The 10,110-nt window shown below is 47.4% G+C and overlaps 1 protein-coding gene and 1 long non-coding RNA gene across 2 annotated transcripts in view; one reads left to right on the forward strand and one right to left on the reverse strand.

Annotated features, from left to right (window-relative positions):
• The window catches only part of LOC115291822, a 5,261-nt gene extending 2,027 nt beyond the window's left edge, over positions 1-3,234 (reverse strand). Inside the window, exon 1 of the long non-coding RNA XR_003908686.1 lies at positions 2,854-3,234. This is a non-coding gene — a long non-coding RNA (uncharacterized LOC115291822). The remainder of the gene's footprint in view (positions 1-2,853) is intronic.
• The window catches only part of KALRN (kalirin RhoGEF kinase), a 609,954-nt gene that overhangs the window by 229,865 nt on the left and 369,979 nt on the right, over positions 1-10,110 (forward strand). The window lies entirely within an intron of this gene.

The following is a 10,110-nucleotide window of genomic DNA, read 5'->3' on the forward strand; positions in this document are numbered from 1 at the left end:
TTCTTGATCCACTCATCAGGTGATGGACATTTAGGCTCTTTCCATGTCTTGGCTATTGTTGACAGTGCTGCTATGAACATTGGGGTACATGTGCTCCTATGCCTCAGCATTTCTGTATCTCTTGGGTAAAACCCTAGCAGGGCTTTTATAGTTCATAATCAGATGAAAACCAATATATGTAATTTTTGAAGAATTGCATATCCTTTCCACAAAAGGACTTTTGAATATCATTTAAGCCAGTTTTTGGAAGAGACATGTAGGAGAGTTTCTTGCAAAAGCTTAGCATCTGTGAGGTCTCCTCGAGCCTCCCTGAGGGCTTCTTGCCCAGTGGCCCAATGCCTGGGTCCAACCCTGGCCTGCTCCCCTTTGGGAGGGCCCCCTTGGACTACAGAGTCACTGTCACTGCTCACCAAATGATAAGAGACTCCAGGTCAGAAGCCAGCTGCTCTGTGAAGCCAGAGGCAGGTACTTTGGTTCCTGCCAAATAGTGGATCTATTATCTTTAATCTTTCCAATAGTGGAAATAATAATCTTTGTGATATAGAAAAATATATAATTTTTATAATATATAAGTATTTTTATATATTTTGTTTTATATATTATAATATATAAATAAATTTTTTACAATATATAAAAATAATAAATAATCTTTCCACTAGTGGAAAGATCTTGACATCTCCTTTTTACTTGCAGTCCCTCTGCTCTGGTGCAAGGAATCTGCTCTGCAGCCTGGCCTGGGTGCCTGTTTCACTGAGCCCATGTCCTAACGGGAGGCAGTGGACTCAGGTCTGCTGACAAGGGTTTTGTTTGAGGCACTTCCCTGCACCCCTGACGCTCAAGGATATGGGAAACCTGCCTGGGGCACAGATAGTGCCTGTCTCACAAACAAAACAACAAAACAAAACACCTTAACCACAGAAGTCCCCAGGTAGGGAAGGCTGACCTTCTAGAGTCAGCCAAGCACAGTCAACCAGGCAGTAATTTCTGCCACACGTATATCTTGGCAATTCATGCTCGATGCTTTCTTTAGCCCAGTGTGACTTTCTCAAGACCACACTGTTGGTTAGACAGAGCTAGTATTTGGTCTGTCTCCAAAGTCCAACCAAACTTGTAGTAACCCAGTAGCCCTGCTCTCCTTCACTCCCAGGACCTGTCTCTTGCTCCTGCTGAACACTGCCTGTTAGCCCCTGAGCCCCCTGGCCCATGCCCGGAGGAATCTGAGCACGACCTCCCATCCCACCTTCAAAGGCACACTCAACAGCAGGGGCTCTTAACTGATGGACCTCTTTGGTCTGGTGAAGCCTGTGGACCCTTCTCAGAATAACATTTGTAAATATACAAAATAATACATGTGTACATATATGTGTAATATATATGTATTAGGCACATATATATGGGCTTGGAAAATATTGAAGAATAGTTATTACATTTTTAAAACTAATAGTAACTTATATACTTCTTTAGGAACAATGTTAAATAACAAGTTCTACATGAAATCTGATAACTACCACAATTTTGAAGTAGTGATGAGGATAAATGACATTTCAGGCCAAAACCTGATGTGATCTGAAAATGTGTGTGTTTCTATTATGTCAGAGGCACAAGTATTGCTAACGTTAATGTAGTTTGCTGCCTACATTCATAACTGAAAGGAATGCTATATTTCAGCTAGAAGTTAGTGAAAATAAAGGCGTATTTTTTCCCTGTCCAAGTACACAAGCCCTGAGTTATCTGCAGAGACTCTAAGTTTAGGATCCATGTTCTGTGGTGTGAACTATGTGTGTGTGGCATGTGTGTGGTGTGCTTGGTGTGTGTAGAGGGGTAGGGGAGACAATATAAAAAATGAAACGGTAAGTTAAAGGAATGACGGGAAGAGGGCAGCCCGGGAATGTTTTGATATTGAGTCAGTGGTGAAAATGTTGCTCAGGCTCGACCCAGCTGCTGCAGAAAATGACTGGGTGTGGGGCAGGAGAGAAAACAGTCCTTTTAAGTTGCTTCAAGATTAAATTAAAATATCTGTGTAGAATCAAATGCCTCAGCCCTTGACTTATTTGGTGTTTTTGAAAGGGGATGAGGAGGGTGGTGGTTTGGGGTAAGGGTTGTGTGTGGATCCACATCTAAACAAGGGCAGGAGGAAATAGTTACTACATGAGCCATGTCCTAGCCTCTCTTTGGGTGGGAGTCTTGTCGGAGGCCTATAGTTCCAGATCTGGGAGCTCTTAGCAAGTTGAGGAGTCTGGTGATCACCCAGCTACTACTTTTGTAAAGGGGTGAGTGTAGAGTCTGTCACCTCTGGCCTTGTGGGGTGACAGCTGTTTCCTAGGGCTTGAATAAAGGTGGTCCTGGGGAGTGAAGCCATCTCTCATCACCTTCCCCTGAAATGACCCTTCCTCATCTAGGGGATGGGGTGGAGGGGGCCATTTTCTCTGCCAATTAAAGGCTTAGGGAGGAAGGACTCTGCTCCATGGATAACTTATAAAATAGGCCACCATTCACTTGATGAACTTCTGCTGAGCAGCTGTCATGGGCCCCAAACAAGGCACTTGGATAAAGATGAGTAGGCTAGAATTTCTGTCCTGGAACAGCAAGCTGTCACAAACTCCTATTTATTATTACTTATGTCTGCTCTGTGCACCCCATGCCATAGGCACAGCCTCCATGTTTGGGGAAGGGGGGCACTGGTTAGAGAAGAGGGAATATTGCAGCTCGGGAATGTTAGGAACTCTTAATGAGCAATTTGTGGGAGGGCTGGGCAATTCAGAGGTGATTCAACTAGTGCACAGTGCATCTTGTTGGAAGATGAGCAGCACTGCCTTGGTCCTGTGCTCTCTAGTCTGTAACTAATAGGCCTACCTTTCACTGTGCTCACAGAACACAGGCGGGTCGGGTCGTCCTCATTAGCCAGGCGCAGATTACGGCTCTCTTCACAGATCAGTCTCACAGCTGATTGCCCCCACAGCTGCAGTGGACCCAGTGTGATGGAGGTGTCTGCCCTGCGATCACATCCCATTACCAGAGAGAAGGGAGGCCTCTTCCCCAGGAGGGGGAAGTTTGTGGTATTAAGGTCATTAGGTAGACTCATTCCATGTCCTCTTGCTGCTCAGCGGAGGATCCTTCCTATCCACCCCCCTCCCTTTCCTGGGTGCCTAGGGCACATCTCAGAATGGCAGAACTAGAAAAGACCTTGAGATCAGAAGGTCTACCTCCCACACACTGTTGGGAACTCAGCCTCTCATCCTGATGACAGCCATTGTGACCTCATGATGCCTACCTATGTACTGATGCCAATGACATGTATCAGAAAATGCTGGAGCTGGGGCACCTGGGTGGCTCAGTTGGTGAAGTGTCTGACTTTGGCTCAGGTCATGATTTCATGGTTTATGGGTTTGAACCCTGTGTCGGGCTCTGTGCTGACAGCTCAGAGCCAGGAGCCTGCTTCAGATTCTGTGCCTCCTCCTCTCTCTGCCCCTCCCGCAGCTTGTGCTCTGTCTGTCTCTCTCTCTCTCTCTCTCTCAAATATAAATAAAACTTAAAAAGAAAGAGAGAAAATACTGGAACTGCTGCACCATCCACTTTCCAGTCTGTGGAAGGCTCACAATCTTCCAGTCTTTGCAGGAAAGAAGAGCGTCAAAGTGCTCCAGTGTATAACTGACCTAACTGATAGAGAAACCATCATCTCCACTTCTGAATAAAAACTGATGTCTACCCAAGAGGCCCATACTCTAGTCTTGCCCAAAGCCATTCTGGAAAGGAGCATATTCTCACTTCCTTGTGGGAGAATTTCCAAAAGAGAGGGGCCTGAGCTGTTCCACAGGACTTCCAATACAGGAGTTATGCTTATTATTGCTTATTATGCAGCATAGTGTGTTTGTTGCATGGGTAAAACAGTACTTGGGACATGCTCAAGACAAGACCTTTATCACCACAGTTGTGATGGTATTTAGGTGCCCACCTCCTCCGTGACCGAGGCATCTGCTCACATGAGACCCTTGCATTTGATGAGACTGGTCTCTGTGGCTGCCTGAGCCCAACCTCACCACGCTGCCTGAGGGAAAGCTCCCTTTGGAGAATTTAATTCTAAATACCTTCCTGCGTATTTATTCTTGCATGGTAGAATTTTGTTTATACCTAAGAGTGCCATGTCTAGGCTGAAATGGAGCTGTGTGAGTGGGAATTCAGACTGGTTCTGAGGTGCCACTTTGCCAGTTGGGAGACCTTAGGCACATCTTTAATCTCTGACCTCCAATTATATTCCCAACAAAACAAAGAGGAAGAATTTGGGCCAACTCAGTCTCTTTTGACCTTTATGCTTCTACACCACACTATTCTCATTAACAATACTCTCTCTTTGTGAAAGTGCTTTTCAATGGGAGAAGTGGGGTAGTGGGGCACATGCGTTGCCATTGTAGTGGCGGTGGTGGCATTGGTGGTAGAGAACAGGTTTGTAAGGGAATGTGTCAGAATCTCTAGAGTAGTTTGATAAAGACCCCCACCCACCTCAGCCAATAGGGCCTGTCACTGTTCTTCCTTTCAGACTTGCCCTACTAATGTTATCTAGCCTCTTTATAGCTCAGCAATTCTGTAAACATTTTTACCTTTTTGTCATTCATTCTTCCCTATATATCTATAGTAGGCAATTCTTTCTTCAGAGTTATCACCTTGGCTGGTGATGGAAAATAAGTTTTTCTCAGCAGATAAAACCATCATCTGTTGAGTTCTGTTCTTGCTTTTAAAAAAAAGGTAAAAAAAAGGTGGGGAGGGGGAGCTGAGCTGTTGCCCAAGCCTGTCATGAAAATTGAATGGGGTGATATGTGGAGGTGACCGGCACCAGGCTTCCCTTCCTTCCTCCTGTGATGGTTCAGTCGTGCCTTCGTCTTCAGTCACTCGGTGCCTGCCAAGACAACACAGAGTGTCATCCAAGCTATCTTCCCAATGCACCTGCTCCAGATAATTTTCGGTGATTCCTAAGTCAAGCAAAATTGAGGATTGAGTTTTGAGAGAAGTTGGCAATGAGGATGTAGGTTCACAGGGGTCCCCAAAGATCACTAGGTTGTATGGTGCCCTGGGCTGAGGTACAGAGAGGAGTACCTAGGTCAAATGAGAGTCATATCTGATGGGTCCTGGGCAAACAGTCTGTCCTTGAAGCAGCCACAGAGGAAAATGATTCTCCCAGGGGGATGAGATTGCCCCCTCCCTGTGTACCTTCTGTATCTGAGATACTTGTCACCTTCTGCTTTACATTATAGCTAAGAGTGTATTTGTCTTAGGCTCCTGCAAACTTGAGGCCAGAAACACTTCCTACAGTCCATCCAAGAAACATATCTATGTATTTTGGTTTTCTTGGAGATCTGTGCAAAAAAAGAATGTTACTTTCATGTTACCATGAGAAAATATTTATGGGGCTCACTGGGTGAAGGACATCACGGCAGGCAACAGGGCACTGTGCTAAGGGTTATGTGCTTCTTGTGTTTTGCTGTTTGTATGTCTGTTAACCACATTAGCAATTCAGGACATCCCCAGGATGCCCTGTCACTGGGCAGAGTATCCACTGCTGTTTCCTGTCCTCTCCCTCCAAGGTATAAACAGTTCTCATTATTCCCCAGGGCCCAAAGCAAGACCCAAATTCTCATCCTGCCTGGAGTGAAGAGAACCAATAAGGCCACTTGTGGAGAAATTCCTCTGCCTCTCCCTCCTGCCAGACACGGGCCGTTTCTCTTTGCCACATGTCCAACCCCCACACCTCTCAAGTCAGCAGCGAGCATGACTCCATAATCATTTGTCAAACTGAAGTGCCATTGTAACAATTATAATACATAATATTTTTTTGAATGTCAGTTTTTAAAGTGTTCTCACACTCCTGACCTTAGAGGTTTTGTGGTCCAGCCCTTCCTTTTACATGAAAAACTTTGACCCAGAGTAGAGACCCACCCAAATCATCCAGTTGGTGGTTCATCATTTGGTCTTCCATCTACTTTGTGTAGCAGGCCAGGCAGGTGTGACTATGGGCATAGTTTCATGGGTGGGAGAGCTGAGGCTTGGTGAGGTTGGGAAGTGTGCCTGGGAAAGAGTTGGGTGGGCAGTGTAGGAAGGTGGCCCTCTACTCTGAGGCCAGGGCACCTCCCTCTCCTCCAACACACACACACACACACACACACACACACACACACACACACACACGCGTGCTGGCCTTGCATTGTGGGAGAAAGGGTGCACAGGCCAGCCAGCAACCTAGAAGGTGGCCACAGAGACTGGGGAGAAATGGAGGGTAGGGGACCTCGTCACTGCTGCAGAGAAAGGGTAAGCGCTGGACAGGTCTCCAAGGTGCATGCCACCAGGTGTCTGTGGTTCACTTGCCTGAGCCCTTCTTGTTGGGCTAATGGCTTCAAAACGTTACAATCTTGGGGCAGCCAGAGGACACGGTCTTTACTGGGCAGTTTGTAATTTCCTGCTTTTTTTGGAGAAAGGCTTCAGTGCCCTCTTGTTCCTGCCCTCCCTCCTCCTACAGGGGCCTAAACCACCGCCTTCTGCACCCCTCACTGACTGGGCTCAGAGTGAGGAAGTGTGTCTGTATCCCGCCCCGACACAGGACACAGTGTCCTGTATTATTTCCAGCCTGCTGGTCCTGGGAATCTCTACTTACTTTTCTCATTTCCTCCTCTTGAACATTAGAAACATTAGATTCCAAAAATAATCCAAGTCACAGTGTTCTGAAGGCTGCATGTACAAGTGTTTTCTCCCAAAGCTGTTTTTCTCCTCCTTCCATCCTTTCTCCCTCTCCTGCATTTTCAGCCCCACTGTATGTGGAGGTCACAAGTCTGCAGGAGGCCTGTGGGTGTGGAGAGCAGATTGGAGGCAGGACTGGGAGGAAGTCTAGGCACGGGGTGGTGGGGTGGGACTCCCTTTCAGGTCTCCCAAGGGGCGAGACCAGACAGCCATACGTAAATAGCCTGCATATGTGGCCATTACTTCTAAATGGACCCTCTGTGGACCCCAGAATGACCCCCTGGAACTGAGAACATGGACACACGTTAGCAATGTTTCAGGAATCCAGGTTGTCACACTGATTCTGTCTGCAGCAATTTAGGTGAGCTAGAAACAGAAGGTCCTGATCAGGGACAGAAGTTGTATGAGGCACAGAAAAGTAATTGAGAAGCACTGATTCACTCACTCTGTTGTCAGCAGACATTGTGTGTCTACTCTGTGCCAGGTCCTCTACTAGGTGCTGGGGACCCTGTCTCCCACCTGAGCCCTGGGTAGGGGAATCACGTAGGGAAGCGTAAGGAAAATCAGGTTCAGCATTGATGTGATTCCTCATACCTTGTGAGAAAAGGATGGCACAGAAATAGTACCCACGCTAGTGGTTAGAGCCTGGTCAGATATCTAGGTCTGTGTGCATACTATGTGCATACTGCCTAGAGTGTGTTGGGGAGACAGTGGGTGGTAGCCCAAAAGAAAAGCTCTGCCCCAGTAGGGGTAGTGGAAGGAATGTCTTAAGTACCATTTTTGAAGAACAAAAAGAAATTCAGGTATAATTTCTCAAGTGAAAGAACAAACTGAGTCTCTATGGTAGGGACCAAAATACCTTCCTTCCCTTCATCTTCCAGCCTACTGCCCTGCACCCCTCTCCTTCCTTTCCCATCTGTGACCTTTCTCCCCCGTGCCCTCGTACCCCTCCAACCTGCACTCATCCCACTCTTTTTGCTTCCATTATCTCTGAACCTGTTGTTTTTCTTCCCTTTTGTGGTCCTGCTTCCTTCTGTGGGTGGAGCTATGGGAGAGCTCCATGTGTGGTTCAGACCTCCTCTGGAGGGCAGAGAGAGCAAAGGCCAGAAGACCCAGCAATCCCTTATAGAAAGGGCACTGGTTTTGCAATCACAGAGACCTGGATTTGAATGCCAGCCTAGCCCCTCACTAGCTGAATGGCTTTCTTTGGTCAGTTAATCCTCTATAAGTGGTCTCTTTATCAGTAAAATGTAGATTTTAATAAATGCCTTAGGATTGGTATATGGGTGAAAGAAAATGTATAAACAGCATCTAACAGGCCCAGAGCCCAGCAGGTGCTCAACAGATGGCCAGTTTGTGGAGGTAGGCTCAAAGTGGACCATGTAGATAGATGGAATCAGGAACCGAAGAGAGGCCTGGGGAGGGAGGGCAGAGAGTATACCCTCATCCACAGTGAGGATGCTAGAGCAGACAGTGGGCAGCATAGGACAGCAGTGTATAGGTGAGGTAGGTACCTGGTGCCCGGGGAAACCAGGAAGGGCTCTTGAGAAGGAATTGGTCAGTGAATAGTAGCTACCAGATCAACTGCTAGTAGAAGGGAAGGGAAATGGAAGCATGTGACCAGGAGGGCAAGATCTTAGAACACTGTTGCTAAAGATAAGCCAGTTAAATAACTGCCAGATATTGTGCTGGGGCAGGCCACCGGCAGATGAGCTACAGTCAGACCTTACCATGTTGGAGCAGGGGGCACTGGCAAACAGTTATCTGCTGCATAGAGAAAGTCCACCAAGGTGCCTATCCTGGCTATGTAAACAACGCAGATTGGGAAATGTTCAGCTGAAGTTGGGGTGCTGAAAGAGGGAAGAGCATGAGCAAAGGCATGGCAGTCCAGAGTATAGGGTGGGTTCTGGGAACACCCACTTTCCAGAGAGGCTGGAGCTCAGGCTCTAGGACAATGTCCCTGAGGTGTGGCTCTCCAGGAGTTACAATCGGGGGTCCACACCCCGAGGAACCAGGGGACATGGGAAAGCTGGAATCTGGTGAATAGTTCAGGCCCTGCTCCAGGGGCATCTTAGAATTCTAGAATCTCTGAATCAGAGGGTCTAATCCCTTACTCGGGGCTTCTCTGTCATGCATCCTCTAGACTCCTCTGAGCATTTCCCGGGTGGAGGGAGCCACAGCTTTGTGAAGCAGCCTATTTATTTCATCATTACACACCACTGTTAGAAAGGCTTCCTGCCACCAGACCAGCATCTGTCTTTCTGGAGCTTCCGCCCTGTGGTCCCAGCTCTGCCCTAGAGTCCCCCAGAATGAGTTCCTTCCATCTCCTGGATGGCAGCCCTCTGTTGAGTTGTAGACAATCCTCATGGACCTTCCCAGTCTTTTCTGCTCCAGATGAGCTCCCATCCTTTCTTCTGGCCTATTTTCACTTGATGTGGGCTCTGAACTCTTCAATGTGGCATTCCTGGGACCAGTTTTTCAAGTATGAAAAGGGATAGGGATCCACTTCTACAAGTGAGAGAAAGATTTTGTGTGGGAGGTTGCACTTGCTTCTTGTAATTCACGTTAGCCAGTCTGAACCTCCAAAGTATGCCCGCCCAGAGAATTAAGTTCTCTCATTCACACTGAGTGAGGCACTGTCTCATATGTGAGCAGAAGATGATGTCTTTTCACACATATGCATAGAGAGAATTTTCTAGCATGGAAACATTGAGTTGACAAGATTCTGGTGCCATGAGTTAGGTGTGCCCAGGTCAAGGGTGTTCATTCCTATGTCCCATAGCTTTCCCTGAGGTCATTCCCAAGAAGAGCCAAAGCTTTGTGGTCTTATCTTGGAGAGTCATGGAGAGTCAGAAAACTCGTGGTAAAACATGCAAAGGAACATTAATTCCCTTGGAGGAAACCTCCCTCCCCTGGAATCCCAGAAGGATTCTTCCCCATGTTCCCCATTTCACCAAGAAACCCTTGTTTCTTACTCTTTGGTTCACCTCCAGCCCTTCTCAGAGAGCCTTTTCAGGACAAGAAAGGCCCTGATATGGGGATGGTTGCTGATGTGTTGAGAGAAGACATGCCCTTTCTTGGTATAGAGAGAAAGGAATGTTTGGTTTTCTCCATGCGAATCAGGTGGACAGACTGGCCCCACCTTGGAGTGGTGCTTGTCTTGCCCCAGGAGGGTTCCCTGGGAAGCTGACCCTTGTCATGAGGTGCCAAAAGGAGGTGCAAACCAGAAGGGACTAGAATGGGGAATGAGACTGGACTTGGGCATTCAGACCCCACCTTCAGGACATCCTTCTCTGTGCTTTGCACAGTCCCGCCTTCTCACGCCTTTATACCAACCTCCCTCCCACTCTGCCTGTGGAAACCCTACCCTAGCCGAAGGTCTACTCA

The sequence above is a fragment of the Suricata suricatta genome, chromosome 5 (assembly GCF_006229205.1).
Source record: "Suricata suricatta isolate VVHF042 chromosome 5, meerkat_22Aug2017_6uvM2_HiC, whole genome shotgun sequence".
Taxonomy (NCBI): Eukaryota; Metazoa; Chordata; class Mammalia; order Carnivora; family Herpestidae; genus Suricata; species Suricata suricatta.